Raw genomic sequence first — 9383 nt, 5'->3', positions numbered from 1 at the left:
GAGCGACTTACATTGGTTACAGTTTTTTCCCTTCCCAATGTTACCTATTTGTACAGCTAGATATTAACTGAGGTAATTATGGGTAAACTACCTTACCCAAAGGTGCAGCAGCAGCAGCGGGGATCGAACCCAAAGGTGCAGCAGCAGCAGCGTGGATCAACCCCCCCCCCCAAAACCATGGAGCTCTGCTCTCTAAAATCCCCCATTTCAGTCTTGACATTGATGGTTCCACTTTTATGGCCTCTGCCAATGTAAGAAACCTGTATTTTATTTGGTTGTGACCACAATTCAAAGCACACACTAATGGCATAACAAAATCTTCCTTTTTACTGTTTAGAATGGCTCAGGCCTATACTCTCACTCAATGATGCTGAGAAGATTGTGTATGAATTTTGCACAATTACTTCACCATGTAATGCCCTCCTAGTTCCACTGTCTTCCAAAACCTTCAACAGGCTACAGAGTGTCCAAAACACAGTGGCAAAGGTATTGATTCATTCAAAAATATTTGAACATAACAACCCTACCCTGTGTCAACTGTACTGGTTCCCTGTGAAGTACAGCATACAGTACAAAGTTCTTTTAATTGCTTTTAAAGCTCTTAGTGGCCTTGCCCCTGACTATGACACTGACCAGTTGTAGCAATACACACTTTCTCAAGCTCTCATATCATCTACCACTGGCCTTCACTCTACCTGGCTTTCATAATAGAAAATGACATACTAAGCCATAGATGAATGATTGTACCACTGTTTAATTCTCATACATTAATTTTAGGTCTCAGTTTAGATGTTGGATGTACATAGAGGACTTAATGCAGTCTCTTAAATGTTAACTGCCAACTGTAGCTGCTTGCACAGGATTTTAAATTATGTGGAAAAGTAAGAAAAAATGTGCAAGAAAAAAACTTTCAAGTGCCCTTTAATGGCAAACTCCTAGACAAGGGTTCAACATCCTTCTTTAGAAGTAAAAAGTGGCTTGTCAGTTTTTGACCATTTTTGAATGATTCACACTTTTGATCCCACGCCATCCATACCTCGCCATTCTTGAAACTGAAACATAAATACACAGAAGGAACAGTTGCTATAAATCCATCTGCGAGTGAAGACACCATGGCAGGTAGCAATGACATCTAAGCTAACCAACATGCCACAAGAAATTTGCAGGACATAATCCCTTCCCCATCTCAGAAACCACACAATACCATAAGTCTTATTAATCAACTCTAACAAAATATGAAATGTTTAAAGAATACATATATTACATTTCCTCAGATAAAATATTCTAGAAACCAAACTGTCACAATGGAAAGTTTGTACTGAAAAGCCATCTGTTACCTTATATCATCTCTATAACCATCTGATCTCAAAGAGAGCACTTCCACTCTTTGATGAAGCAACTTGCTTACAGTCAGAGATCAATAAGTGTAGTGTTTCATATTAGAAGTTATGGATTGTCTTAAACTTAGCATTGTTCTCGGTAGTCAGGCCTGCTTTTCTCCCTTACAACATGACACGTACTTCTTATGGTTATCTAGCTAATGTCTAACAACGAATTTAGACAATTATTTCTGAAAGATTCACATGACCCTACTCTATGTCTCACTAGTGTTGCTTTTCAAACCGAATTCTTTTAAACGTTTTAATTGTGAAATTCAGACAGAAAAGCAACGTAGTGACAACACAGTGCACACGTGGAGGAAATATGTTCCGATGTCTTCACGCGGTGTGGTTCTTGTAGTCATTCTGGGAAAACGAAACAGCTTGTTTGGAAACCATTGATATCATAATGAACTTCATCGCCCATGATGCACTGCGCTGTTTTCTCGTGGCTCGGACGTAAGGTGAGTTCCTGTCAAGTTCATGTCCGTACGGTTAGTATCAAATGTGCCCACTTGCCCGGTTTTACATTGGAACCAAGCTATATTTCAGAGATATTCTTATTATATTGACCTTTGCAATCTTCCTTAAATAGTCAGGGAAGGAAGTGGGTAAACAGAACCTTTATTTGTCGCTGTATTGTGACTGAATGGACCGACGTTGTACTGTAGCTGTCAGGGTCGCTGTTTCGCTAAGTAGCTAGCTGTGTTACATTTACATCCAATGCCACAGTAGCAAATTGCTAGTAACTCAGGACTGGAAAATAAACGCTCAGCTCTAAGGTGAACAGCGACGCTGGTAGTTAACATCTAGCAAAAAAACCAGTGATGGTTTAACTTGGCTAGCTCGTAAAGTAATTGATACTTTGAGCCCTTGCGCCCGTGGAGAATGTAGTAAACGTGCTTCCGTGTGTTTCGTAGATGTTATGCAGTGTTTTTGTCTACCAGGTTCTATTTCTGATACTTAATTAATGTGATTGGCAGTTCATATCCTCTGGCAACGCTAATACTATACTGATCTAGCCGCATAAAAACTAGCGTCTGTGTTGCCATGATAACAAAACAAAATGCTGTATCGTTTACGAGGGTAAGAGCCAAGATCCAAACATACTCTGCAATAAAGTGCACTTATTTACGTGGGTGTGTGGATGTCAGGTTTGATCATGAGCATCAGTATCGAAATAATCTTTGCCAGACACACTCGTTCAGTGTGACTTTAAGCCGTGACTTTCAGTGTGGTTTACAGCTTTCATTAAGGTTACAAGTAGCACCAACACAGAGTCGTACCGTCGGGAGTAAATTGTACAGGTGTAACGAAAATCTAGCACACGTGGTGATTTCAGACCCTCTTCAGGGCGGCGTCAGGTCGCTGACTTCAGGTGCTGTGCAGCGTTAAAACAAGCAGCTATTAGGGAAGCAGCCTCTAACTAGACTTCAACAGCGGGGAGCCACTTTAAGGCAATGCATTTTCACGACTCAAAACAGAAGAGCCCGATGAGTAACGCAGAGGGTGGTGTATGTTTCATAAAATTATTGCCATCTATTGTAGTCAGGCACAGTAATTCTTATATGCTGTTGTGCAGCGCATTTTACTCGAATCATTCTTTGCACCATGAGGACAGCAAGATAAAAGAGGATGCTTTTGGATCATTGTTTGGCTCTATGTTCATTTAAATAGGCTGAAGTATGAGATATATTGCCTGAAAAGTATACTAATCAGGCCATTGACATATACACAAAGCTTTCAATATTGCACAGTAAGTGACTATTTTGAACCACAGATTTTGACATAACTGTCATACACTAGATGTGGAGGACATGGTCAATGTTTTCCCTGTCTCTTAAGAATTCAGAAAATAAAAAAATTATATGTTCATTTGTTCATTTATATGTTCAAATGTCCTTTTTTATTATTATTGCCCTTATTTGTGTTTTTTAAACAAATACTCTCCATTCACAAAAATGTAAAAAATATATGCTTTGAGATACCAGAAACCTACCTTTAGGCTTTCATTTGGTGTTTTTCTTGTTTAAGTTGTGTTTAGTTCAGCGTATGAGATCCTTGTGTTTACATTGTAATTGCTTCACCTTTGTTTAACACTGCATATATGTAGGTTTTACATGTATAGTTATATATAGGCTATGCCAATGTATTGGTCATTCAGTATTCTTTCCAAGAGTTCTCACACATCCAGGTGTCACAATTCAAATCTAAATAATAGAAAATATATGTCTTTGATATCTAAAGTGTTTTGTACAATTCAGGAAGTGCTTGGGATTTTAAAATGTGCACAAAGTCATTCGTGAACAAAAATGATTAGACCTCACGAAGGCCTTCTTGCTTTTGCAAGCCAGTGTGTGCTGTATTATACTTTATGTGCTGGAGTGCTTGTCTCAAAAAACAGCAGAACAAATGACAAAATGGCAATTAAAATCCAAAAATATCTTGGAAAGAGAGCACTGTTATTTAGATGTAGAGGAAGAACAATTTCATGCACTGCCACAAACAGTCACACGTTTGTCTTTTAAGTCCCACTCAAAGCTTGGTTGCTGTGAAATAAAGTGAAGCTTGATTATTTTGCCATCTGTTCTGTCCTCTTTGTAGAGTGTATGATGGAGATGTAGCTTACTCCTGGCAAAATGTTTCTCGCATAAACTTGTGTCCCCCATAATGCCCCTGCTAGTTCCCTGAAGGAATTATCAAGGGGTTTGTCCATTTGATTTCACTGGTGTCAGCAGCCATTTTATTTAACATATTCTTAATAGCAGCATATCTTTTAGTACATTCTTTTTGCCAATATTTCCTTTTCACTCTCAATTATCAAAACATGCCACAAAGAAATTAAAAATGTGTAATTAATTTGGATATTTCGGATGTACTTGTGAAACATGAACTACATGCATGGTCCAAATACAAAACCTGTTGTTGTCTCAGAGGGTTATGAAAATTTCCATAATTCCACCGTGCTATTTCCCTGCATCACCTTTCTCAGTTTTATAACAGAAACTCAGCTTTTTGTGAACTTGAGAATTTTGAGTTAGAGGGAGGAGTAGTGCCTAGTTGCAGAGATTTATGGCTGCCATTTGCAAGGTAATGCATACATTATAACTGTCTCCTGCCAGGGAAGGGATCTGAATCAGAATTTTAACATACTATTAGCAAAATTCTGATTGATTTATGGGCACTGTTAGCGATATCACTTTATATCTTTTTTTTTGTTCAGTACAGTTTTTTTTTTCCTTTACCCCTTGAAGTTTCTGCAGATCTCACAAATGTTACTTGTCTAAGTATGCTGGAGTTAATCTGATTGGGACGATCAAGCTTGAGTGTCGTGACAACTGTGTAGTCCAGTTGGACATGTTATTGGAGGTTTACCAGAGCTCTCTGTGGCGACCGGAGGATAGTTCTCCATCCAGGAGCTGGATTGGAATGTCACTGCTCCCTTTGAGGGCTTAATGGTAGCTGAAGTCCTTTTTGTTTTCACATCTAGCATCAACTGTCCCCACAAAATAGGTCAGTCATAGCTTCGCTCTCGTTCAGCGTCAAATCCCTGAGGACACAATCTGAAATGCCCAAATGTGGCCATGGGTCATCAACATAATCACAACATCAAATGGGCGTATATGTCTGAGGATGCGGTCATGTTAGTTAATGCTCTGAAATGAATGCTCGGGGGAAGGTAATGATAATATTTTTCAGCCAATGATCTCACAGTGGATCAGCTTCTTCTTGTTCAGTGTTTTGTTTTTTTTTTTTTTTGTTCATTGGACAGTTTCATCCCACAGATGCAAGGATAAACTGTGACTGAGGTATTTCAGACAGGTACGGAGTTTTCAGTGGTATTCACCATGCTGGGTGTTTTTTTTTTTTTTTTTTTTTGACAGACTGAATACTGAAGCAGTAGTTGCTGTCTGAAAGTTAATTTGTGCTGTGACTTTTTACCCTTGCCCTCTGAAGTGGGTCGGATCCACATCATCCAGAGGCAGAGATGAAGGAAACAGTGGGAGTCTGGGAGTGTCCAGCTGGAATTTTAATTTGAAGAATTTGATTAAATACCTTTTAATTATCTGGTTCTCAGTGGTACTGTTTGGGGGGTTGGGGGGTTTGGGGGGGGGGGGGGGGGGGGTTCAGATGGCTCCTCCTCTTAATGTGAGCCATCTGTCTCCTCCTGCCGAACACGCAGGAGTCCTCCTCACTGCCCTCTTAGTTGCTCAGGCCTGCCCCAAGTCTTGCCTAATCTATCCATGCCACCTCCTCCCTGGCCCTCATTCTTACTCAGTCCAGCTTCAAATCAACACTCCATACCCGAGGCCAGACGCCCTCTGGGAAGTTAAACCTCTCCTACAATCTGAAATAAAACCTGTATTTCAAGAAGGGCTGCATCTCTGTTACAGTTTTGCTCAGAACATGCTCTCCCCAAGGTCAGTGAGCTGCATTGTGTTTTCAGTCACAGTGTAACCTGAAGGACACTTTTTCAGAATTGCTGCTCAACCGTTTTTTTGCCGAGTGTTGTAACATCCCTAATTCAGGGGCATTTAAGAAGAATATCACAGGTCATTGGCCATGATGTCTAGCTTAAGCTGAGCTGTATCTTACTGATGTCTCAATGTTTTTTTTTTGCTTTGATACTCTGACAAAAAAGGCGAATGAACACAGAAATAATGTCAACTTCGTGCCAACATTTGTAAATGTTTTTTCTGTGTTTTCTTTTTCCTTCGACTCATCACACATGGAGACTTGCTGACAGCAATGCATTATGTACGAGAACCGGCATCAATTATGTACCATTTATTCTTGCCACCACAATATCTAATTGATTTGATTCTCTGGGCATCATGTATTATTAATGCCATATAGGCCTATATTTTACCTGGATCTCCCAGAAGGTCCATATGTATTGCATGTATTAATTTCTCATATCTGTCGTATGTGAGACACGCATGAAAGTATGTCTACTGAGGACTACGCCTGAAACCCAGACGTGGATTTACAGAGGGTACAAATCTATAAACAGCTGTTTATTTGTTATTTTCCATAAGAGATCCACTGTCAGTAGGATTGGTCTAAATCTGGTTAAAGAACAGCTTGGGCTGTTTCATAATAGCAAACATGACCAATGATTTACAGTACAATGAACATTTGGCCTGTATGTGTAAGTAGAGATTGAAGTGAAATGCATGTGTTATGGGAAAAAGACAAGAGGTGTTGGAAAATGAAACCAAAAGAAAATTCAACCTACCTAAGTACGCACCAAATAAATGGCCCTTAAAAAGGATTTGCAAATACTTTATCTGTGTTACCTAAATGCTTTGCCAGGTATTACTTTCATGTAGAGACACCCTAGGTGTCCATTAAATGGTCTCTCTCATGTCACAAATAAAGGTGAGGTGGAGAGACCCATTCCACGCTGGCTTGGCCTCTGATCTCTACTACTTTTTTCAAAAAGGGAGAAAAAAAGCAAGTAGATTGATTTTCTGTGCCCATTGATATCGCTTCTTCAATAAAACAGACGTTAAAGATAAAAAGTAAGCAGAATCCACCGGCATGGTGCTGACTGGGCAAACACAGGAAAAGCTCTGATTCTGTCATTGCATCAACGCTATGTGTGTGTGTGCTGGCGCCAAACTGAACATGATCAGCCAAAGAGTGATGCAGAGGAGCTGCAGACTCATTCCCCCTGCAGGGGTCACAGGGAGCACAGCTAACCTTTCAAGGAAGGAGATGAGATCCTCGTCAGAATGTCATTTTTCATATTTATTTATCTGTGCACACGTACGCAGCTCTTCATGTCGTTTCTGACTTCCCTCCTCCAGGTTATACAGCTGAAGACGTTCTGAGCAGGCCTCTGAAGCCCCGGAATAGGACTGTAGGAAAACAAAGTCTCCCTTTTTTCCCCCTCAACTGACAGTCCTGCTCAGAAAGGTAGAGATTCTTTTCTCATGATAAATTCACCGTACAGTTAGATTTTCATTATTAATGAAAAAAACGGGCGGAACTTGATCAATATACCTAAGTCAAATTGTAATTAATAACGAAACAAAATGGGGAAAACTGCATGTGAGCAGACGTTTCTCCACTGAGCCTTCATCAGCATTCTAAATGAGACATGCCATGCACCCTGTTTAGAATGCTGATGAAGCTGCGGTGACAAAACATCCGTCCACATGCAGCCTCTGCAGTTTCGTTTTGTTATTAATTAAAAGTTGGCTTAATTATATCGACTCTGTGTGGACCTTTTTCATTTTTCATTTCTTGGTTGGATGTCTGTAACTGACTAACTGCTATACTAGTGTATGGGGCAGGTCATATCCATTGGTGTAAATACTGAACAAGCACACAGTTTTGGAAGACTGTAGGATAGTCCTTAATATAACCCGTTGTCATAACCATACAAAATTAAAAAATGATTTTGTAAACAAAAGCACATTCACAAAGTAAGTGGGTGTATGGTACTTGTTGTTTATGATGATAGTGGGGGTGTCCATGAAAGCTGTACTCTAATTTAAGATAAAGAAATGTTTGACCATTCAATATATAATATTTTCCTGGCTTTGTCTCAATGTTCAAATCAATGTACACAGTGTTAATAATCTCAATGCTATTGGGTACTGTCAACAGAACCTGTTCTAACCTGTTGTTAGTGCTTTTGACATACCTCCCAGGTTTTTGTGTTTGACAACAGTGTCAGTCATGGCATGGCAACAAAGAAGACGAGCTCTGACCCTAATATCTGCTGTGTTGCTGTTTTCTCCTGTGTGTGTTTCTGCTGTTAATCCAATCAGAAACAAAGCGCTTGATTCTGGATCACATTAGGCAGTTGGCATCTCCAAAGTCTGGTTAATCCATTTCAGTACCAGTAGAGATGCTGTGTACCTATCTGGTGGGACATAGGCAGATAATCTGCAGTATCTCGTTGGGTCTTTGGGGTGAATGAGAGAATGGGAGATTATTAAGTATGAAAGGAAAGCTCAGCATTGATAGAGTTCTCCGTCTCTGTTCCAGCTCTGGTCCCACCCGGGGGATAAGGAAAATCTCCCACAATCCTTTACTCTCAAACTAAACACAACTGCAGTGAATTTAGGAGATGCCTGCATTATCATGGCAGAGCCCTTTATGTCTCTACCATCTAAGTAACGAGATTGTACTCTGAAAATAACATCATCACCAGTCTCGAAGGATCTTGTTTTTTTTTTTTCTGTTTTAGGATATTTTTTTCGTCATTATCGCCTCTGGACATTTGTTGTCCCTAATCCTATGTCTCATGGCAGCCTCTCTGCCAGCTTTGATGTGTGCATTTACTTGTAACTATCTTACAAGTGTTGCTGTGTTTTGCCAGCAGCTGCAGGAACACGTGCTCACCACTAGGGGATCTCCATGTGTCTCGTAATTTGTATTCTGTCACAAGGATGCCAAATAAGTGATATTTGCTTCAGTAATCACTGAAAAGATCTTGAATTTATATACCTGAGAAAACCATGGATTTGTCATGCAACTGCGCACAATATATGATCACATTAAACAATCATGAACCCAGACCTCAGCAATTCTATTTGCACACTGATAAAAAATAGCCAACTTATTGAAGGATGCAGGACTGCAGTATTTTATAGTGGTGAAGGTACTAGTCATGTGACTGGAGAGAGGCAGGTTCAGGTTAAATTGCCTTAGATTAGGTAGTCCACTCAGTAAATACAAGTCTGCAACATTTTTACTAGCAAATTAAGAGTGCACTTTTAAATGACAAAGCATAAAGAAAGATAAACAAACCTTACCTATCCATTTCAGATGCTGCTGATAGGCCCTTACTTTTGCATAGATTTTCAGTGTCCTTATTTTCATAAATTGCTTTACATTGTTGGTGAGAAGCAAATGAACACCCAGTTAAAGGTTATTTGAATTCAGTGTATCTGTTATGAACAGAAGTGTATTTCTGGATTTGCAGTAGCTCTGTATCTTTTTTTTTTTTTTAACAAAGCTGTTATAAATGTCTACACTTTGATAAGA

At 39.6% G+C, this 9383-nt stretch overlaps 1 protein-coding gene across 3 annotated transcripts in view; it reads left to right on the top strand.

The window, feature by feature from the left end:
* Positions 1-1802: 1802 nt before the first annotated feature.
* Positions 1803-9383, top strand: part of fhit (fragile histidine triad diadenosine triphosphatase) — a 227972-nt gene continuing 220391 nt past the window's right edge. For 2 of the 3 annotated variants that reach the window (XM_036531596.1, XM_036531594.1), the window contains exons 1-2: positions 1827-1873; positions 7193-7301. The gene's annotated coding sequence lies outside the window, so the exon portion shown is untranslated. Of the gene's footprint in view, positions 1874-7192; positions 7302-9383 lie in introns of all 3 variants that reach the window. The other variant, XM_036531595.1, reaches the window with a different exon arrangement.

The sequence above is a fragment of the Megalops cyprinoides genome, chromosome 6 (assembly GCF_013368585.1).
Source record: "Megalops cyprinoides isolate fMegCyp1 chromosome 6, fMegCyp1.pri, whole genome shotgun sequence".
Lineage (NCBI taxonomy): Eukaryota > Metazoa > Chordata > Actinopteri > Elopiformes > Megalopidae > Megalops > Megalops cyprinoides.
This window is presented reverse-complemented; position numbering and strand designations above follow the sequence as displayed.